The 24,658-nt window shown below is 39.3% G+C and overlaps 1 protein-coding gene across 1 annotated transcript in view; it reads right to left on the bottom strand.

The window, feature by feature from the left end:
- LOC134532297 (1-phosphatidylinositol 4,5-bisphosphate phosphodiesterase epsilon-1-like) overlaps positions 1–24,658 on the bottom strand; it is a 191,924-nt gene that overhangs the window by 149,719 nt on the left and 17,547 nt on the right.

Genomic DNA, 24,658 nt, shown 5'->3' with positions numbered 1-24,658 from the left:
AGTTTATCACGCTCGGCATTATTTTAAAGAATTAAATAATTATTTTTTGGTTCACGGTAGCGCACAAGGACGGACGCAAACAAGCTACGTCGGGGCAGTAATCGGCAATGGCGCGTGTGACCTGGAGGAACCCCGACGAAGGCGTCAACTCCTGTCCCGCGGAGACGCAGTAGCCCCATCTCGCGCCGGACGTCGCCGGACAGTGACGGACGGAGGGGAGGGAGAAAATGGGTCGGATATGAGGGGATGCGAACAGGGTGGTGGGGGTAGGGGGGTCCTCACCCCCCAAGGCTCGCCCATCCATTACCGCCGGACCGCACTGCGGGACGATCGTCTGGTGGGCGGATAGTCCCTGGCGCCAGCGCAGTGCGAGCCGTGGAGGCAGACACGTCAGCGATGCAAGAGCCGTCATCGTGTGCCATCACACAAGCTAGATGGGTCGTTACCACAACGCCGAACGTACAATAACGCCGAATGCCATAACGCCGAATGCCAAATTGACCGCAACGCCGACAGCTAGAAAACTGCTGTGTACCACAAACGCCGAAATACAGTAACGCCGAAAAATGTTGTTGCGGGTGAAGAAGGGGGGGGGGGCACAGGAGCAAAATGAAAAACAACTGAATGAATTTGTGTGCTAATCTTACCTAACCTAACCTTTGTGGCAGTCCTGCAATGACATTTTTCGGGGTTAATGTATTTCGGCGTTGTGGTAATTCGGCGTTGTGGTAAATAGCAGTTTTCTAGCTGTCGGCGTTGTAGTCAATTTGGCATTCGGTGTTATGGTATTCGGCGTTATTGTACGTTCGGCGTTGTGGTATTTCGGCGTTGTGGTGCGTCCCCAAGCTAGATCCCTGTCTGCGTGCACACCCTACATCCGAACTCAGGGTGTGCTGCAACCACACGCTACACTACTGTGCTCGTGCATTTTACACTGCGCTGTTAAACATTTCCACCGAAAATTTTACAAAACAATCCAGACATCTTCGTAAATTGTTCTCGTATCTCTGTTTATTCACTTACTTACTTTGAATATTAATTAACCAAACATTCAAGAACTTGATAAGTTTACAGCAAAAAAAAAATACTTTTTTTTTCTTCCACGTGCTAGTTTACATTGAACACGATTGAACACGAAACTCTGACGTGTGAATTCAGTCCAGATTCTACAAAGAATCAGTTATTTGAAATTACGGAGTACGGAGTACGGAGTACCTTTCGTTGGAAAATCCGTAAATTTATTGTAATTTCTAACAGTGTGTTCTTCATGTTACGGGTACCGGCATGGTTTGTTGTGCAGGTACCTTGCCGATATGTAAGTCCCCACATCAGCGATTAAGTGTGTTTAATTGTAAATAATAACGGCTATATCGATAAACGAAAGCCATTTCCAGACCTACGGTCGCTGACAATTCTGGTCTTACGTACCCAAAGTTTTGACGCGTATTTTAGATACACCCTGCATATGGAATCAGCTAACTTCCATACCTATAACGTGTATCCACCCGCGGTAAGTCATATTTTTTACTTCATCTAGCAGGCAGCTTTTGTTCAAAGAGAGGGATGTTCCCTACTTGAGATTTCAAGTCAAGTCTGTCTGAAGTTTCCAAAGACACGTCTGCCCTGTTCCACACACTATCCACGTGCTAACAACAGATCGGGAATGCAATATGTCTTGGAGGCTGTGCTCAGAGATTGAAGCATCTCAAATGAAATTAGATTAGGGAGTGACTTGATGTAAGCTTTTGGACATAAGCCATGGCTAAGAACATGTATGTCTGTAGAAGAAAACTAAAAAAAACACAAATTAAGCAAAAAATTGCTGTTGTCAGGATATAAACACCACACAATACTCCACAACAGGAATATGGTCAACAAACAAAGAAAAACAAAGAAAAATGGACTAACAGAACGAAAAAAATCCTCACAAATGATGACAGCGCAAAAAAACCGAACCCGAAAAATTCAGCACAACAGTTGAAACGAGACAAAAACACAGAAAAACGAAAAGACGAAACAAACAGACATACATGTTGTTAGCAATGGCTTATGTCCAAAAGCTTACATCAAGTCATGCACTCCCATTGCACAAATCTTTCAAAGATAATAGATTAGGGAGTGTCTTGTTTTGAAGATACAGACCTTCACACGTGTTCTGATGGGAATGGGGAATACAAAGGCGGGTTGCACACAAACCTTAGCGGACTCTGTGCTGCAGAAAGGCAACCCCTCGGGAGATGCAACCCCGCACACAACACCGCGAGAGAGGGAAGTCTGCCAGCAGGCGCTACACGGCGCCCCGACCAAAGACTAGAGCATCACAATAAGACACTCCACTCCCACCAGATACATAGATACGTCACGGGCACACGGTGCTGCTCGGTAACGGCCAGAATGAGAAGTTAAAAAACTGTGTTTATTTTTCCATACGAAGGCATAGTTCACATTAAGCTTCCATCCACATTTCAAGATTCGACAGTATGTAACACGCAGCTTCCGACAGTTGGTTAATATAAGGTTCGTGTATTGGTTGGTGTAATTATGATGGCAGTTTATCCAACCAATATAAATAATCAGCCATTTCCTCTTAATGGCTACGGACTGGATCATTTTAATAAATAAAACCCTGTTATAAAGTTTAAAAAGTTGGGAAGATGATAATTGATCACTACAACGTTTGACATAGCAAAAAAAATTGAAACAAAATGTTGGATTGTTCCAATTCCCCTTAATTACAGTGAATTAGTAGTAAAATGTTATTGATTGAATTAATACTACACCTTAAAGTGGGTTGCAGGCTATTACGTCTAGTGTTTGATAAACTATCCTGGCTTTCAAGGTTCAACCAATTCGCAGCGGTAGTATGTTCTGACGTTTCACTCTGTATTGCTGCAATCAGGGCTGAGAACTGATTGAGAATCAGCTCAGCCCTGAAGTGGCCAGCTGTGCTGAGAAGTAGCCCGTCAGTACACGCCACCGCACGACACTGCTCAGCCTTTAAAACTTAGTTTAATAACGTACCTTACTCACCGAACTTAACTTAAACGGTAAGATATCAAACTGTATTTTCCATGAATTTATTTATTTGAATTATTTACATCTCAGAAAAACGCGTTAGGCTACCTATAAATTTGTCACATACCCATGCGAACATGTACACATTAATAAAATTATATCATCTTAGAGTGTTTGAATATGGCTGGAGGGGATTATTCAGCCTAACTGGATCAGCTCGTAGTGTAGCCTTGTCCCTACTTGTGATAGTTTCGTCTCTTTCGTAGCTTCTATAGCACAGTCGACTTACCCCCCTCCCCCCTACCGGGTTAGGGTGAGGGGAGGCTTTACTTCGGACACGGAAAAGGTGCATTACGCGACTTATTTGCAACTGTAAACATACCTTAATCCCGGCTTACTGAAATTAAAAACGCAGAGCTGCACTCGGTTAAGATTCATTACATTTTTTGTAACTAAAAAAACTGGGCAAAAATGTAGATTCCTATTGGAATCCAATGAATATATTCATGATGCGTCGAGTGATATTTATGAATTTTCCTTCTTCCTTTCCCATTTTATTGAAAAAATACAAATTAATTGGAAACTATGGAATACGAAATCACCAAATTAAATTTTTTTAAGATACATTACATTTAACTCACCAATTCCAAACATAACATATTTATGTTATGATTTTTTCAATATGCATGACTTTGAAAAGTATTTTTGCCAGTATTCTGGTATATTACAAGTCGGTAAAATTCCATAAAACCTAGTTCCCTGTTTAAAAGTATTATTACATTTGTTTTGTGTAACAAATCTCCCTTTGAAACATAAACTAGTGATATTACAGAAAATAACGTAGGCGTTATGGACGGTTGATGAAAATTCTACAATCAGATCGAGTGACAAACGACAGCAAAATAAAAAAAATGTATTATTGAAAACGGACTAGCTGAACTTATTGTAAGACTTCCAGTATCAATGAAGTTAATTATAGAGGAAAAGATAAAGGATAAGAAATGTTGAATCAAGCGGGGTACACTTGAAGCAGACTGCAGAAAACGCGTGATGAGATATGCATAGAGAAAATGAAGTAATTTACCCAGGAAAGAGAACATGGTGAGTTGCTTCAAAGATGTCTGAAATATAAAAAAAAAATTAAATAATAAAGGTCTAGTAAAATTTTATTTGAATAATTTTTAAATATGAAAATATTATTTTCCCTTGCTTTATGTGTTCTCATTCACTACAAGGGATAGTATTACAGTCGAAAAAATTAATAATGTTTGTAACAGATTCACGGTTGTTCGTGTTCAATGCATGTATTCAGTTGATTAGTAATAGTGTAGGTCTTCTCATATAGTTTATTACCTATATCTTTTTGCTCGTAAAATCTTAACAAATAATATTACTGCCTTAAAATTAGTACCATGGCCCATTTACAAGCGATAATTAAAATCCTCAGATAATGATAAGCCTATTAGTGATTTTCAATAAATTATTCTCATGTAGTTTCAAAATTTTCAATAGAGTTATACTTGTTTATGGCTATTTCCACTAAGTGAATTGTATCATTCATTGCGTACTTGCAAATAAGCTCGAGCGTTATTCCCATTGTTCGGTAAAAAAAAAATCTGGAAGTACCTCGTAAATATTATCTTCGTGTTTAATTTTTTTTTGCTTTGACATTTGAACCTCGAGCGTGGGCTTATGACAGGAATGTTTTTTTTTTCCGAGTAAAAAGCTGCCGGCAGATTTTCCCTGACAAAGTGAAAAGAAAAGTTGTGATTATTAAATAAATACCGCGTACACAACGCTGCTGAATTCAACAGATGTAAACTCTTATTAAGGCTATCCATCTCAGTTTAGTTGTTCAGTCGAGCCCATAGAGCTCGAACTGAACTTGAAGCTACCCACATGACACATTATTCATTCGTTGTGCATTTCCCCCCGAAAAGGTTTCTAATTCGCAGACATGGTAACGCTAAAAAAACAAATTTGAAAGAGGATACTTCATTTTAAGGTTTATTTCGAAGAAAGACTACCTAATGCGAATTCCGGAAACTTTCCATACAGTTTTTCGTTTCATGGTCCATAGACCCCAAAACCATCGTCAACCCATAAGTTATATATGTATATAGTTCTCAATTTTATGGACACATTAATGCCGTAATTTTGTACGAATCAATTCCAAACTGATACATAAAATATGGTAATGGAAAATCTCGGTCGAGTTCGTTAATGGGCAAAATTCCACCAAAGGAGTTGAAATGGAGAAGGTTTTTTGAAAAACAGAAAAATCGCTGTAACTCCCATAATTATACAAACATATAATCCATTTGAACGTATGATAACAGGTAGGAGCAACACCAAAAACGTTTGTCTAAATACATTTTTGATACATAAATGCAACGGATGGAAAAACAAAGGGTTGGAGGACATAACATAATAACTTCCTTAGTAGGCATGCTAGCGAATTCATTCAAATTTTTTGTTAATCATATGCACTTTATCTGAAAAATTTATCTACAAACATTTTTGATAAAACGAACCATTGCAATAAAGTGGTAAAAAACCGGGGTAAAATAAAAAAAATAACTTCCGTACCATGGGCGCTATTAAATCCACTCTTATCTAACGTAAAACCTTAAAATTTTGTCCGAAATACTATTCTATACGACCAACAATGATAGCAAGGAGTATAAAAAAAACAAGGGTTGAAGGACAAAAATTCACTTTGTAAAAATAGATATCCTATCAAATCCGTTATAATTTATTGTATACATCCTTAACTTTATGCAAAACTTTGGCTAAAACAATTTTTGATGAAACGAATTATTACCGAAAAACAGGGATTGAAATAATAACAAAAACCATTCAAAACTTCCTTAGCATCAAATTCGTTCGAATATATTTCAAACAATCTTAATGAATTTAGTAAACCTGGGTAAAAAGCAAATTTATAAATGTAAATATTTAAATTTCGAGTGCAAGATAATTATTATCACTGCTTGTGGATTTATTAAGTCTACAAATATTCAAGTCACCGAATTACACCATTTAACGTTAAAGATATTTCTAGTATTGATCGCTGTGTAGACGAGCAATAGAAATATGATGTTTGTATTGAGTTATGCTTCACCCATAACAATAAAGACATGTTATTCATTTGCAATTTTTCTAAAATGTCTGACGAGAAAGGACTTCCTCTCACTTCCGTTGCGGCTTGAACCTTTCGTGGATTCAGTTCCGCGAGTGTTTGTGTTGGCAGACGCGGGCGTATCGACAGGAGGAAGTTATTGTAGGGTTGGCAGTTGTTTGGCGCAAGTGTGACGTAAATGGAGCGAGCTAGGGTAGAATTCTCAGATTGTATATTCAGCTGAAGAATCCTGGACTATGTGACCATAAATAACTGAGAATTAAATCGAATTTCGTATCACGTAAGTTTAGGTTAAAATGGCCAAACAATACATATATTTTCAGTAATATGACTTAAATGTTTACTCAATTTATCATCTTTCAAGCTATTATTACAGTCTCACAAGATTATATATGTAATATACATATTAAATACGTCAAAATAATGATGTTGAAGTATAAAAAGAAGAAATAAATTGTATTTATCTATCGAATATCTTAAAACAACGCCACCATATTTTAGCATAGGACTGTGGCTTTTTATAATATAGTCCAAAAGAGTCACATTTTCATCTTCCAAATATAATTGATATTATGAATACCTAAATATGTACATACTCTGTTTTGTTGTGCCATAGGTGGGCATTTGTCTAGCAATTATTTATTAATATCTCTAACACGACGCCTGCGAGGTCTGCTACTCGCAATGCTCGAATGCTCGCTCATCAAGTTAGCAATCTAACAGCCAGGGGAGCCGTGGTTCTGCTAAGAAGGAAAGAAAAGAGTGTCTCAAGGAAAAACCCGGAGATGACGTAACATCGGAATGCGGCCATTGTTGCGACTACTTAGAACAGTGTTCTAGGACGTTCTGCCCCGGGCCTATCGGCGCTGCTGCGGGTATATAACCCCCTGGAGTCCGCCGGTTCCAGCCGCACCCAGGACGTCACTACGCCCGAACGCCGTAGGAACTACGCGCCTCTGGGTTGGCAACGAAACGCTAAGTCGTAATTAAGTGAATTAATATTTTTGAGCCTGAGGTGGTAGAATATTTCTGAAGTGGAATACTGCAGAAAGAGGTTAGAAATAAATATTCTAAGACAAGTTCGGACTTAGTCATTTTGGGAAGACGCTACCGTTCGCCGCAGAGTTTGTTAGACACTTACTTCTGGACTTTGATGCCGGTGACGATTATGCTTGCAGACTTGGAACTGGTCGGCGGTTGATGGTACCTGCTGGCGGCGAGTTTTTTTAAATATTGGACTTAATTTCATGGACGAGACAACGGTGCTTACGTGTTCTCGCATGAGTTACGTAAGAGGTGTTACACTTACGTAATAGGAAAACCATCATGCAGATTAAAAACTCAGCATGGAAGGGCATTCATTAAAAATAAATGTCCGAGGTGTTTTTTTATTTTTTTCGCGAGTGCCTTAAAGTGGGGTCTCAGTTGAGTTACATGAGATAGTCGCGCGCTTGTAAAGAAAGCGCATTTGTTAACGGCCGCGAGTAGGCAGTGACAGTCTTCAGCCAAGGGACAAAGGTGGTGGTGTGTCTGATCTGTGCGACGACTCTTGTGGAGACACGAGTGCCTGTTTCAACTGTTTGCAGAGCGCCCGGAAGACCTGGTGCCGGGAGATCATCTGACAGCTCGGCGTCGGTGCGCGAGTGGTTCACTCGCTTCGACCCGGAGCGAGTTAAGGGGCCCGCCTCGTCAGGGGTGTATGTGTGTTAGCGAGGCGCGACGCTCGCTGGTGCTTCTAGCGCGGTGTCGCCTCTGGACTGGCGCGCAGTCTTCTCGTCGTCACAGGATAACTGTGGAATTTGAGCGGTAACATTATATGGAGGAGAAATGAAGATAAAGGGGTAATGCAGTCCCTTAAGTGCTTTCAAGTATCTGTACCGGTTGTTTTACGCCCAAAGATTACTCTGAAATCATGCGTTTTAGCCATTTTAACTCTTCTACAAATACCGTTTAAAAACTTAATCTAAAATCAAAAGTACTTTTCAGCCCTCAGCGAACTCTTAAATGCTTTTAGTAAGCAGACTCCACCCGGAAATCTTGAGCAGTTTTGAAATCGCGTTGTTTTTCCTGAAGCTCTGCGCACCGTCTGTGTGACCAGGTAGGCGGAGCCCTTAAGGCGACACTACTAGAGAAGGCGCGAGCGAGTGGGAACTCGGCCGCAGCGCAGCAGAAACCAGGCGAGTTACGACGATATTCATGACCACTAGAACCGAGTGGTGGCTTCCTACTTACAGAAGTAACTGTTCTACACTAACTCTGAACACGCGCAGTGCCCTGATAACATATCTATATTTTAACGTTTGTTGGTAATTATGTATCATTATGTCATCATGTGTTTTTTTTTCGTTCTCTTCTGTTTTGGAAAACTATTGTGTTTGTTTCGTCTTTTCGTTTTGTCGTGTTTTGTCTCATTTCAACTGTTTACTGAATTTTTTTTTTGGTTCAATATTTTTGTGCTGTCATCATTTGTGGGGGTTTTGTCGTTCTGTTAGTCCTTTTTTCTTTGTTTTTCTTTGTTTGTTGACAATATTCCTGTTATGGAATATTATGCGGTGTATATATCCTGTTGACAATAGCAATTTTTGCTTAAATTGTGTTTTTTGTCTTTTGGTTTTTTGTAGTTTTCTTCTACAGACATACATGTGCTTAGCAATGGCGTATGTCCAAAAGCTGACATCACGTCATGCACTCCCATTGCACAAATCTTTCAAAGATAATTATGTACCTTATTGGCACTAGTCCTTTGGTGCACACAGTTACCCTAGCGAATTTGTATTAACAACTGTCTGCTGAAACTGCCCATGTTATTTTATATTAAAGAGTATAATCGTTTATAATATTGTTATTCCGTTGTTAATTGGGCATTAATATTCTTGTTTTATTTATATTTACATTGTGTGGGCGAGGACTTGTATTTTAAGACATAAATTCGGATGGCTTATATTCTTTATGTCCCTTTTCAATGATTATGTTTTGGGATACGAAAAGCCATATTTACATGACGATCTAATCGTGTTGTTAATTGTTTTTTTTGCCTGTGTATAATGATATCAAGGCACGAAAAGTAATGCCATCTCTAAGTAACAACCGGTATATACTTTCGAAGCATTGAAATATTGAATAAAGGATTGATGAATGTCACTTGTTATTATTGTGAACTGGTTCATTACAATTTTGAGTAAATGTTGTGTTTAAAGTTACGACGCTGCCTCCAATGTTATTTCCATTGTCATCTGGCACCCCAGTGATAACAGTTTTTTAACCACTCGTTTATGGCGTTATACTGTTAAATACCTACACTCAAAGTTGTTACGTTATTACGATGATTTCGTCTGTCATTTTAAAACTTCCAAGTGCAAAATTTTTATAATCAATACCAACAAAATATTTTAGCCTTGAGAAGTTGCCTGATTCCCTGCATTTTCTATCGAGAAATACTCATTTATTTCGACAAAATTGTTTTTTTTTTTCAATCTAAAAACCACCCTAGAGTATTGGTCTCATGTATATGTTAATTGGGCCATTTATATTTTTGTATTTTCTAGCACCCCTCATTAAATTATTTCCTTTCTTATGTTTTGTCTTTGGTTTTTACCGCATATCAATAATTTTACTAACTTCAATTTAATTTATGCCATGGTTAAAATCTTTTTATTCAGAAAGGGAAAAAAACTGGAGCTATGTAATTAAACATATTACATTACAACTAATACTACATATGTTATATTGGAAGGGTAAAAATTATATTGTAATTTATTACCACATTTGAACGAAAAAATAATATAAATTAAAAATTCTTTCCAAACCTAAATAGAAGAACTTCAAAATCTTATTGTCAAAACAAATCTACAAATCTTCAAAGTAGGTGATTCCAGCAAGTCCTTGCCGTCATGTCTATATTAGAAAAAAACCTATCTAATTTTTAAAGCATGCATCTATTCTGGATGTTTAGCTTTTTATTTGGTGGCTGCAAAAATAGTGAGTTTTTTATACCCACTATAAATGAATATGTTGGCATTATTAACGTATTCTTTGCTGTCAATTCATGTTGCATTTGGCAGTATTAATTGACTCGTTAAATTTTTAATGCTTTCAGTGAACATAAAAGTCTGCAATGTCGCAAATAGCCATTGGCATTAGTGTAGGACTAGGAACTGGAAAAAATCGCGGGTTAAATGACCTCCAAGATAGGCTCTATAATACTCGGGTTAATGTCACCCATTCATTGGCTGCTGTTTTATGAGACGTTCGAACGTAAAGAGAAACAGAATTTCTTTATTGGCTGGTCTCTTTTGGGGTTGGTGGGTTGGTAGTAGTCGTTGTATACGTACCAGCCTTAATGAACAAAGACGGAGAATAAAAACAACAAATAAGATGTAAGGAAACAATCATAAGTATAAGTATGTATGTGGTTTTCTTAGAGTAATTATATTTAACTTTACATTTTAAAAACACTTATTTTTAGATCTATAGAGAGCGGAATTTTTAAAACTTAATTTTCTTACGTCGTTATTTTGTCAACAATCACTCGTTTAAGGGATTTGTTTTGTTTAATACTTTCACCCAACATATTTTTATGTTCAACTTCGATTTTATAAACGAATTCATTCGGAATTTTTCAGAAAAAATGTGTAAACTATACACGTGCAAAATATAATATCTTCCGTAAACAGTACATATGTAACAGTGTCGCTAACATTAAAAATAATTTTTATTTAAATGTCCACAACAAATGTGATACTAAAAATGAAAATCTTTGTTATCAAAAAAAATTCTCAATTAAAAATAAAGATATTTGGGTTCTTTGTAAATAATTATTTGCACTCAAAACCAAAGCATGCCCTTAAATCATATGTGTTGAATCATTTCGAGTTTGGTATTAGCAGAGCTACCAACCAAAAATGAAAGCTTCGTAGTTGCTATCTAGTGACAGCCCCTTGTGCAGTAAGTAGTGAATTTTTATTGCTAGACCCTTGGTTGGCTTCCAAGGTAATCGAATTTAAATGTTCAAAATATAACAGTGACGTTTCTTTCCCTCTTAGAAGCAGGTTATTCTTCCTTTATATACCCTCTAAATATTTTGATACCATGGGTAGGAAAATTATTTCATACTTGAAATTTCAAAACAGGAAGTTTTGAGAGACGAAATAATCTACGACGTTTCAGTTGATGCTTTGTAACTTCTTTGACTGACTTCCATAAGCTGGTTATTAGATTAGCGCTGCGCGTAAAGTAATTTCGGCTAAAATTAAAAATAAAGGAATATTTCCGTTAAGAAGCGGCGCTAATCCTCCGTATAAAACACTTTAACTGGAAAGTCTTTACGCTCGCAGTCGAGAGTTATGGGGAGGGTGTAGGATAGAGGGGGAGGGGCTGGGAACGGCGACTCATAATCCTAAATAATTAACTTTCCCTCCCTGATGTTCGCGAGGACTCGCCTGAAGGTTTGTGGACCCTTAAAAATCCTCCCTGGCCTGCAATGCACAAGATGAGCGCGTTTTGCTTTACGTCCGCGAGGACTCAGAACTCATCCCTGTCGGCCAGAGACGAGACAAACCTCATAGTTTTAATATCTTGAAATTCCAATAAGGATCGCAGTATCGCGCGGCCATTGTTTTCTGGAGCTCTGGGCAACACCCGCTCTCATGATGGTGACTGCAAGGCAAACCGAAACGTACAGTGAAAAATATCTTCGTCTTCGACGCGGCTACAACCCAGAAGCCAAGCAACCTTGAAGCGTTGCCGACAAGTAGCGATTCACTAAATGGAGAGTAATATTGTACAGCATCAGAACATGAAGCAAACTTGAGATTGAACACCAAGTTGAAGACAAAATTTGAAACTTTTTTTTTTCAATAACATTTAGGTCAGTTAATAAGATATATTGATGTGTCAAAGATTCCTGTTTTGATTCCTAGTCGTCTCACTAGCATTTAGAAGGTAAAAAAAAAAACTTTATTTCAATGTACCATGGTTTCTCATGAAGGCCACCAAGAGAAGTTTTTCTTCATCGCCCATTAACTGCATAAGAAGGCATGGGTGAACCCCTGCAGTATCAACCACCGTGCAAAGGAATCCTCGCACTGACCCGGTTACTGACCATGGCTAGAGACCCGGAAAAATTCGCGGGTTCAGTGACCTCCAGGATAGACTCCAATATCCTCTACACACTCGGGCAAATGCCAACTGTTCATTGGCTGCTGACTTGTGAGTCGTCTCGACTGGGTGGCCTGTGATTCGACACTTCTATGAGTGAGGTTCTCTAATTGGCCCTCATTACTCCAGATTAACAGTGAACCAATGACAGAAGCAGCACTAAGGTATAATTATTTGAATTTTAGCATAACACGAAATGATCCCGCGAATTTTTCGGGTCTCTAACCATGAAATAAGTTTATAGTCGCTTAGCTGAGAGCAGAGCAGAAACACCTGACCACCATCGCCAGTGTAACCACACATGCGCCTGAAGCAGCAAGTTGTTAACTTCCTCCTGTGACAATTGGCAAATTAATTTCTTTCCTTTGCTGGTTGAGACGGAGCGAGGTAGCGCAGTGGTAACGCACGGGTCTTCCATTTCCCGAGGACCCAGGTTCGAACCCCTGGCCATAAACCCTGATTTCTGTTCTCCTTCGTTCCTCGAAGCAACTCCTGGAAAACTGCGGGTATGTCCATCAAACACGCCATGGCCGGCCTCTTGCGCTCTTGCCGAGTTACGTGTCTCGCTGTCTGCAACCAACTTGATCAATAACAGACAACAATTACAATTTAAAATAAAATCGTTAAGAAATCATTCACTCTTCCTCTAGGCGAGTTATTTCCTCTTCTTGGTCCCCAAGAAATTTAATAATGATCACAAGATATTCCATAAAAATGCCAACTTAAGCGTGACGTCACATGTTTGATCCCTAGAGTACATGGATTTAAATCGCATTAGTGATTCCGTTTTCTCATTCCAAACAGATACCAGTCACCAAGACTGTGAAATTATTTAATTTTTTTCCCGGAAGATTTGAGTTCAGGGACATACACAGTTTAAACGGCGTTTGCAAGGTTTTTTTTTTAAATAAAGAAAGTGGAGGGTGATTGTGATGGATGGGCGTTGTGTTACTATGACTAACGCTTCGCTGTAGACAATCCTAGTGGTCCACGGTCACTCTGTAAATGCTTATTAAATTTTTGACGTGACAACGTCTAATAAATCGATAAAAGCCGGCTGCACGCACGAAAAAGTGTCCCGTTACGCACATTGTCCCGTTACGCGGTGTCCCTTTACGCTCATTGTGCGCTTGCGCCGCATCTATCTCTCTTCCACTCGATTTGAACAACCATCGATTTGACTTTTTCGAGGCACATTAAACTTGAAACACTCCCATTTGTTTCCTACTTTTCCTATCATCGTCCTATCCTTAACAGAATAACACAGATTGGAAGAAGTTAAATAGCAAACATGTATAAAAGTTATAGTTAAAATATTCTCTTCGTTAAAGTAATAAGCATATTTGAATTAATAAGTGCAAATAAAAGTAAATTTATCAATTAAATTGTAGATTTCATTTCACTCCTTCTTTGTATCCATACAAAATAGTGATAATTCAATAAAAATGATTCAATTTTATTAATAAAAGTATGCAATCATTTCATCAATGTTTTGTTATGACGTTGTCACGTTAAACTATCGTCCGTAAACCGACTTTACAGACAACCAATTTTTTATGAGTAATTTATTTTTAAAGGTTCGTGCTTAAAAGAACACGGTTGAAAAGATAACATTAGTCTCAAGTAAAAACAAAAACAAAAAAAAATTGTTTTGTGATATTCGCCCTGCCAAATGTTTTGTCATCAGTACCAAATAATTTTGGATTGGCCACAAGACTGGTACAATAGTAGTCACCTTCCCCCTTCTTTATCAACATTTTGTTCTTGCAGGCTCCAGCGGTCATCACATTACGCCCTTGTGCGGGCAGACGCTAGTCTGGAGGATATCAACGCCCTGGCTCACGATGGTGGACTTGGTAGCGGACTGAACGACACCTGTGCCCAGGGTGGGTCTTTACCCCCTACCACAGCATCTGCCGCTGAGAATATGACGGACGAGTTTGTTCAAATGCATTAGTGAACGAGTGCCATTTCCCCCGGTTCGTCCCGCCAGGCGTGTCAAAATTGTTATCGGGGGGAATTTCGCGGATGGTTTGACACACACAGCACTTAAAAGGCGTGCGTACAAAGGGTACACAGGACAGCGAGGACACGTGACGCAACAGTATCGACGTAAAAACTTCTCGCAATAAAGAGCGTCCGCGGGTAAAAAGCCCGCCAATTCCCTCGTGTCCGCCATGAAAGTAGGTCGTTAAACGGGGCAACGCCCGTTGTAAAACGTCACACGGCTGCGTTGGCGGGAGGGGGAGGGGGTGACGACCTGGACAGTTTCCTCCCCCCACCCTTCCTCCCTACTTCCTCGTGAGCTCATCAACGGTTTACATCATGCTCACTTTTATCCGCATTATACAGTCTCGGTTCTGCACCTGCATCGCAAGATTGTCTGTTTGCGTACTTAAATTGATTTAAGAATTCAATACCAAGATTTATATTTTCTGTATTTACCTAAAATGGGTAAGATATCAAATAAGCGTTTAAACGTGTCCATGATTATTTATATTGAAAATATAAAGATGTAGATGCTTATACGAAATAAACGCAAACTAAAGATAAAAATATTACTTCGAAATTACATTTAAATGTAAGCAAAAGTTTACCTACTTTCTAGTCAAAAATGGTCTAATATCTAAAATATTTTTAATTAATTTATTTACAAAATTATCTTTAGCTCATTTTTTTATTTGGTATTCGAGAATTTGAATTGTCTAATTTTTGTGACCAGAAAGCATTAAAATCACTTTATATAATGCTATTCAAGGGAAAAAAATTATATATATAAAAAATAAAACTATTTTCCTTGGTTCATTAAAAATACCGTTTTTTTAATTTCAAAGACTTCCCAATTAATGACAAAATTATTGCATTAGTTTTAATTGCAATAAAACTGTAAGAAATTTTTGAAATAATTTAAGACTGTTCAGAGCGCTCGCATGCGCTTATAGCGTGTCGCCTCTGGACTGGGGCGCAGTCTTCTCGTCGTGCACAGGACAAATGTGAAATTTGAGTGGTCACCGTAACATTAAAAGGCATAGAAAAGAAGATGAAATGTAATGCCAAGTCCTTAAGTGCATTCGAGAATCTGTGCCAGTTGTTTAATGTGTAAAATTACTCTAAAAACAAGCCTTTTAGTAGTTTTAACTCGTATAAAAATACAGTTTAAAAACTTAATCAGGTAACCAAACTTCATATCAGCTCTCAGTGAACTTTTAAATGATTTTCGTAATCAGACCCCACTCGGATATTTTGAGTATTTTTATAATCGCGTTGTTTTTCCTGGAGCTCTGCGCACCGTGTGTGTGTGTGGTCGGGTAGGCGGGGGCCTTAACATCCCGCCTCACCCGACACAAACACACGCCTGACAAGGCGGGCGTCTTAAGGCCTCCCCCCAGGAAAACCGCGCTAACTAAACCTCCCGACGCTTATCCATGACGCAGGGCAGATGAAACAGAGATCTCTGCCCCTGCGGAGGTAGGCAGCGGGCGCAACGCAGCTATCGAGCGGGCTTGCATAACGCCCCGTCAGGCGCACCCGGGGGCTGTCACCCCACGTCAAAGCCGCTCGCCAGCGCGACTTCCCTTCCGACTGGAGAAACAACATGGGTCATCTGTTTGGTTTGCCTGAGCGAGAGGAAACTCACAGCCAAGCCAATTCAAATACACGTGTCGGCTAAATGAGTTGTCATACCTACACGAACAAAATTCACAGAGTCCACGTAACCACTAATTTAAAGATTGATTGCCAAAATAATTATTTGTTTCTTCAAAACATTTCCCTTCTTCACTACGTACTGGTTTCGACAAGATGACGTGTCGATTAAACTTTTGACGTGATAACGTCTTATAAATCGATGAACGCCGGCTGCACGCACGAGAAATTGTCACGTTCCACCTGAGACGAGCGTGTGACAACCGGCCAACCACCGTGCGAGAAAATCTTCTGTAATATCAAACAGGTTATGGCGGGCTTTATAGCTAATTTTTCGTAATTATATTTAAACAAATTATTTAAATTAAATTTGAAAAAAAAAAAAACTGTAAATAATATTTGAAAATTAAAAAAAAAAAACAAATAGTATGCAAATTTTCGTCAATGTTTTCTTATGACGTTATCACGTAAAATTATCGTCAGTAAACCGACTTTACAGACAACCCCCTTTTTTTAAACCGAGCAAGAATACTAGCTGCTCATCAGCGAGTAATATCGTGCGCATTTCAACGTTTTTCCAAGGACACCAACTCAGTGACTGTCAACTGAGCAGGCGCGCCGAACCCAGTGAAGCTTCCGGCATAGGATATTTTTGCTATACTTGGAACTCATTGTTTTACTGCAGTTGTTGCTGCGGACTTGTAAGTCTTTGACCTCAGACAATTGATACAAATACTGTTAATCTTTGTAAATCTCGTTCTACCTTTTGCAATCTAAGTACTGTATACGCCATATTTTCCCGTCTTGTCGGCCAGCTTTTCATCCACATATTTTTAAAGATTTGTATTTTCCTCCCCTTCAACCTTCGCCGTAGTAAAATTATCGCACAAACTACACCTAATAGTTTTATTGCTGTGAATACATTGAATGCAACAACATTTAATAAACTCTGCAAGTGTAATTGAGTCTTATGTAACGATATACTAAAATTACAAGCCCGGCTATAATTCATTTGATGGTTTTTATTAGTTGTCCCAGGATGAAACAATTTAACTTTCACCCGACTACACGTAATTGGTTCCACTAATTATAGTGTTTTTCCAAGCTTCTTGAACTATCTCCAGCTAATTAAAGAAGTAATTCAAACTGGCGCGTGTTTTTAGTGTGGCCTGGGTGGCAAAGACGCAGTGTATTATTAAGTTTCAATTTTCTCTAAAGGAAGAAAAGGTCCAATGACAAAGTAACGGAATTTAATATCACCTAATAACATCGTCAATTCGTTTACACTAAAGGTAGAATTCCTTGGGGTTTTTCAACAAGACTTGTATATTCCGTTAGTAAAAAAAAAAATGATAGTCTGTAAAGTCGGTTTACGGACGATAGTTTAACGTGAAAACGTCATAACAAAACATTGATGAAATGATTGCATACTTTATGAATAGAATTGAATCATTTTTATTTTAGTAATAAAATAATAAACACTTGAAATTATACTAATAATCAGATTTTTAAAATGCAAGAATAATTAACCTTTATTGCAGAAATTGTTGTTTGTAATAAGCAATGAAAACCACATTAACTTTTCACTTCACTTTATAAACAGTCGAGTGGAAGAGAGATAGATGCGGCGCAAGCGTACAATGAGCGTAACGGGACACAGTGTAACGGAACAATGTGCGTAACGGGACACAGCGTAACGGAACAATGTGCGTAACGGAACAACGTGCGTAACGGGACACTTTTTCGTGCGTGCAGCCGGCGTTCATCGATTTATTATACGTTGTCACGTCAAACGACGTATACAAGAGTGTCACTAGGGAGAGTTTGACGTTGGTTTGCTGGCGAGTCTCGACCTAGCTGGCGCGCGAGCTGGCTGCCCAGAGAGCTGCGCGCCCGGTGAGTGGTCTAGCCACTTCGGCCCGGGGAGAGCCACTCGCCGTGATACGTCGCCTCACGCGGCACCCCGCACCCCTCAACCACTCAACCACTCACCCCTCCAGCCCCCGTGTAGCACGGAGGGGATAGCTCTCCATTTAATTAGCGTCGCGTGGTCAGGACGCTGCACACAACAGTCTGGTTACATTGTGTTCTGGTCCCGTGACAGGCTAATTATATTTTCAAGGAATTTTTTTTTTTCCGCGTAATTACCACGAAACCTATCACCACTATGGCGTAATATAATTTTGCGTAGAAAAGTTTATTGATAAATATATTGCCATACGTTCATAAAAGTCGGTATTTTTTTTTTTACCTTAAAATGTCTATTCACTCATTACAGTGATTAGTCGGACGAGCTTTCTTGTGCGACAAATTGTCTTCCGATTTGAATCGCAATTAACTAACGGGTAGATCATGTCTGTGCATGGTTTGTCACGGAGTATTTTTATTTGCCTGTGACGTCATCTGCTAGGGTAGGCGCATGCGTGATTGTTGCGATTGATAAAAATTAAATAGTTGTTATAATTTCATCCCGATGTTTTCACGAAATTTCAACTGCGCAGACACAAACTGTGCCTTTCTTGATTTATTTTTGCTGATTTTCCACGGCAATGCATGCAGTTTGAACACTACAGTAATTTCTACGAAATAGTTTACGTAACAAATTTTGTGACCAATATAGTAAAAAAACCGCAGCATGGTGCTGCTGGCCGTGACGTGGCGAGGAATCACGGTGCATGCTGGGAGTCGACTCTGTGGGCGTGGCCGCGGCTAACTTGTTCGCGCGTCTTCCCAACTGCGTCGCTTCCAACACACCAGACAGTCCACATCAACGCATATGTAGATCCCTGTAAAATTCGCTGATTCATTTTGCGATAGGACGGAGTCCAAATACTTTTGACATTATTTTGCTCCAGTGATTGGGCGACAGTTTATCTGAAGGACTCTGGGCCAACGAAAAATGTTTAACAGAAGAATTAGCGAATCACGATCATCCCAGTCAACAGGTGTTACGAGTCGGTAACCAATCAGCAGATGTAATTTGCACGAGTGCATAGAGGATCATTAAGTCTGTCCTTTAGGGATTTGAAATCGCGAATTTTACAGGTATCTACGTCATATGTTGTTTACAGCATCTAGGAGTATTTAAAAGCCTTGTTTTAAGATCATGAACTAGTTTTCATGCTAAGTCTAATAATCTGATAATAATATTAGTAGTGCTGGTGGGTTATGTTATGTCAGTTTAGGTAGAACCCAACATCACCTAACGCAAAAGGCATCAGAAAAAAATTACATAGAATATGTTGCTTGTGTTTCTGTAATAGAAATAAATTATTTACTAGACACAAACGTCTGAATTGTTTCTTCCGGGAAATCGTTAGAAGTAGCCTTGTTTAACGCATCACTCGCGCCAGTGGCGCATAAACCAGCGGCAGTCACTGCTGCCGAGGCCATGTTTGGGCGTGTTCGGGCGTGTTCGGGTATGCTCGGGCGTGTTCGGGCGTGTTCGGGCGTGCTCGGGTATGCTCGGGCGTGTTCGGGCGTGATCGGGCGTGTTCGGGCGTGATCGGGCGTGTTCGGGCGTGTTCGGGCGTGCTCGGGCGTGGGCGTGTGGTTAGCGTACCTAACTCTTAAACTAAAAAAATCATATTTCGTAACGAAATGCCTAGTTTGTAAGTCATTTATCTGTTTTCTGTCTTAGTTTCTTAGTTTTTTAGGTGCTGACTGGCGGCGGAGTGAGTGGTCAGTGCAACCACTCACCACCAGGGGCGCTAAATCCAGTACTGGACAATTAGCAAAGCGGACCACGAGTCCAAGTGCCCAACCCCCGCATGGTAGACTCTTTTCTACTCTGTCCAACACTTCATTCAGACCATCCTCTGTCTCCTGTAAATTCCTACACGTAATGGATGCCAATTTGCATCCCGCATGAATGTGCCCAGGGTTTTCCCTGTGTCTATGCAGGTTTTACCTGGGACCAACCTATCTCTAGTTATAGTCTAGATTTAAGAGTGAGGGGAGTTAGTCATGGCGCCAATCGCTGTCATGGCTGGCCAATCCCCTCCTAGCACATGATGCATGCGACCCTCTCCCTGCATGACTAATCCCAGCATGACTAGGCGTATAGGCTTCGGCCTGAGACGCACCTAGGTCCCTCCCTAACCCGGACCCCTCCAAAATACACTAAGTTTTAGTTAGGTTAGGAAAAAAAAAATCGGGCGTGCTCGGACGTGCTCGGGCGTGCTCGGGCGTGTTCGGCCGATGACGCGCCGCACCACGCTCCAATCACACTAATGCGCCCCGCGCGCAGGCGGGCCCTAGGGAAGAAGGTCGCGCGATAAAGATGTCAGGAGATACGCCACGCCGGGAGGTTACGTGACTGCTGCAGCCGTATTCTTGCCTCGCGCGCATCACTCACGCATTGGCTTGCGATTCTCCGACATAACTTCCACGATCAGCGACTCGTGTTCATGTTTTTAAACCGTTACTCCAAACCGACTCACGCTTCTATTCAAATTACTATACAGGATAAACGCAGTGACGCTTTAGCACACCGTATTAAAATCACATCTCATTTGCGTGTAACAAGCTTACGAAAGACGTTCAAAAACGTAAGCTTACGTAACCAAACTGCTGCTCTATGTCGCCATGCACGGCTCAAACGGCATGTGCCTCTTGTTTTATGCAGTCATTTGGTGAACAATGTTCTTGATCCATCATTATGCGCAAGGAGCTGTTCATTGTTAGGCATTTAAAATTCGTTGAATTAATTAGTCAAAATAGGGAATTGAAATATTTTGCACCTAATGGCACAAAAAATAGGTCCTGTAAGTGTTGTTGCTCATCATAAATCGCCCTGCATGTAAAGTTGGATTTATATCTATACTTGACATATCTGGATGTAATATTTACAAAGTAACAAGTAAATACAACGTGTCATGATATTTTATAAATAAAACATTTTTTTACACCTGCATCTACCATGAGACATATTGCTGACAATCATACCGGAAAATGGCTGTCTATGTCCCTCTATCTCTGTCCGTGTCTCTGCCTATCTCTCTGTGTTTGTTTAATAATGAGCCCATGATATCTCAACTGCGCAGCTTATAAGCGTGGTGTGTACCATTACGTCCATGGTCGGGGATGAACGAACATCACCGCCATCTGGGATTTCAAAAATCAAACTTGCAGTACAGATGCCGTACTACGTTCTGTCGTTCAACAAGGCGTAGCACGCATCTTTAAACAGCTTCTTGAACATTGAAGACAATGTTCGAGTAGTAGTGAAATAATTATTTCAAATGGATACTCCCAGCCTTCAAATTCAGCTAGTTTTCCCGGCAACTGCGGAATAACCTCAAAACCACTTAAATGTCAGAAGGCATGAAACCGTGTCGTTTATGACCTTTCTCCCAAAATATTTAACTAAACTAAAAGTTTTTATTTAAATCCAAGCAAATATTACAATGGTGTAATTCAGTAAAAAAAACAGCATGTAAGCATCAATTACAATATTTGAACTCACACACGAGCTAGCTTTGGTGAGTGTACGAGTGTTAACGAGCAAAGAGTCTTATCTACGCCCTCCATAGAGTCCATCTACCGCCGCTGCAGTGTGACCCAAGACCGTACTACGAGGCGAAGCAGTAAGCAGATGACGAAGGGGAAGAACAGCTGATAGATGGTTCGATCGAGCGAAGAATATCATCTCGCTTTCGCCGCTCCACACATTGTACTGCGAAGAGATGAAGACCGTTCTGGTTAGGGGTGTCTCATCAAGAATATGCGTGTATCAGAGAGCAAATAACCGAGGCCATCATCATCAACATCATCAACATCATCATCATCATCATCATCATATTGAGATACGCAGTTTGGTTAAAGATTTCAAAAGCAAGATTTTCTTTTAGGAAACATGATGTGTAGCGGAAAATCGGTTGCTACTCGGAGAACGAGAATACAGGACAACTGCTGCAGAGAAGAATTGATTTCAATGTAAATGAAAACTATAGAAAGCTCTGTGAATGCCTGACATTGTGACGCGCAACTACAGTTTTTTTGGTGAACTGATCATGATTTAAAATTTGTTTCCTTCCCTTGGTCCCGAAGGTAATTGATCATAATCAAAAGATATTCCATAAGAATGCCAACTGATATATTACCAAAAGCGTACAAAATGTTTTGATTTCAAGGCATTACAGGGTATGAAATTATCAGTAGGCTAAGTCGAGGATGGGAACCATCCGTTTTTACGCGGATTTTTAAAAGTTAAACTTGAATTCAACAAGTGATTCGGCTGATGTTACAGGTGATGAATCACAAAGTTTTGGGTGTATTCCTACTGGAAACAAAACCCTACCACGAAGTCTCAGTCTGGTTCTTTCAGTTGATTGTTTGAAATGACACTTCAAGAAAGCGAAGCTCGTAGGTTAGTGGAACATTAACTTCTCAGGTATCTGAACGACGCAATGGTGCCGTATTGCCTAGTCAACCAACCAACACTGCTCATGCCCAATTTGACTATCACAATTTAACCTGTACTTCCATACGTCGTTTGAGTGGCACGTGATTCACAACTAGTTTGCTGCGGTGACATAATATTTTGGTCCGTATAAACTCCAGAAAGTATTTTGCGTTGACAACAAACAAATTTGTAAAAAATTTGACTAAGTTGCTTATTAGTAGAGACCGGAAAAATTCGCGGATTCATTTCGTGACAGGCTAAAATTCAAACATGTGAACAATTCTGCTGCTTAACTGGAGCTCTCTGGCCAAATGACAGACTATTGACCAAAGCAGCCTCGAATCACAAGCTACCCAGTGGAGACGCCTCGCAAGTTAGCACCCAATGAACACGCGAGTTTGCTTGAGAAATGCAGAGGATAATGGAGGCTATCCTAGAGGTCATTGAATCCGCGAACTTTTCAGGTCTCTACTTATTAGTAGAGATACGGAAATTTCGCGCATTCATTTGGTCGCAAGCTAGAATGCAAATCTTCACACTCATACAATGTGTTCGTCATTGGACCACAGTTTTTTGGACACGCCCCTCTACGGCATGCTTAGCTAAGAGAGAAGTAAGCGAATAAGGTAGTGGCAAGTAATGAGAGAAAAAAAACCGGTGTCTCACTTATAAATCAGCCAATCGAAAATCAAACGTTGGTAGAGCAAATACAAGGCTGTGGATTTCAGCTTGGCCCCATGAGAATTCGCGAAATTTCCGGGTCTCTACTTATTAGTGACCAACTTTTTTTCCCTTTTTTAAGGCTGCACAATTAGTTTTCTATCACCTAAAAATATTTGGTGACGTTTATACTGGTAAACATACGATGTGACAGTGCACTTCTGAAAAAAAAAAAAAAACTAAGGGTTGGGAGGGGTTGATGTTCGTGCGGCTTCAAATAATGCACATTTAACATACATACATACATTATTTGAAATAAAATAAAACTATTAAAAAACATTCTACTGAAACACCGACGTTAATACTAGGACATACAAAATTCGGTGTCTTATAGATCTTTTGTATTATAGAGTGAGAATCGATGTCACGGAACCATATTTAACAAATGGAATGACATACAATCAGCACCAACAAAGAAGTAAAGCTAGTGTTTATAAGTATCCATTTAAAGGAAATGTCCTTGCAGTCTGTAAATTCTTGAAAATATTCAACCATAACTAACGGTTAGAAATATGTATTATATGCCAAGTCGAAAAATATGTAGGATCTACATTCATAACAATTTTATGCAATTATTCATGACCAGTAAGTACCTGGTTTGACTTAGAAACTATCGTGAAATAAATACTTTAGTGAGTTTTTGACGTGACAACGTCTAATAAATCGATGAACGCCGGCTGCACGCACGAAAAAGTGTCCCGTTACGCACATTATTCCGTTACTCTGTGTCCCGTTACGCTCATTGTTCCGTTACGCTGTGTTCCGTTACGCTGATTGTTCCGTTACGCTGTCGGCGAGTGCAGTAATAATAGGTTATGTTACAAATGACTAAAACATTATGGTGATTCATATAATTGATGATAGATATACGATTACAGTTTATTTACACGAAAATTTGTTCATAATTATATTTTAACTTTATAGCTAAATGCCAGTAAAATTAATTACAAGTCATCTACACGTGAACTGTTTCGTCGACTGTTTATAAAGTGAAGTGAAAAGTTAATGTGGTTTTCATTGCTTATTACAACAACAATTTTAACAAAAAAGTTTAAGTATTCTTGCATTTTAAAAATCTGATTATTTTAGTATAATTTCAAGTATTTATTATTAAAATAAAAATGATTCAATTTTATTCATAAAAGTATGCAATCATTTCATCAATGTTTTGTTATGACGTTGTCACGTTAAACTATTGTCCGTAAACCGACTTTACAGACAACCAATTTTTTTTAATGAATTTTAACAACATAGGCTGTATTTTAATAAAATTCCGTGTCGAATATCAGGTACAAAGCAGGGGTTTACTATTTATAAAAAAAAATTTCACTTTTATCGGAGCTATTGAAATTTTCGTTCGGTTAATCAAATAATTAAATAATCGACGTAACTGATCCGGCAGCGAATCAAAGCGGCGGTTTAAAAAAAATACGCGTGATTTGCGTCCAGAAATAAAGTCTAAAACACAAATTGCGTATATTTATTACGCTTGGAAATGTTTTGAAGAATTCTACGTTATATTTCGTGTCCGAGTTTCGCATTATAATCAATTTGCAACAGGAGAACTCGTGAAT

Source organism: Bacillus rossius, chromosome 1 (genome assembly GCF_032445375.1).
Source record: "Bacillus rossius redtenbacheri isolate Brsri chromosome 1, Brsri_v3, whole genome shotgun sequence".
In the NCBI taxonomy this organism is placed as follows: domain Eukaryota; kingdom Metazoa; phylum Arthropoda; class Insecta; order Phasmatodea; family Bacillidae; genus Bacillus; species Bacillus rossius.
This window is presented reverse-complemented; position numbering and strand designations above follow the sequence as displayed.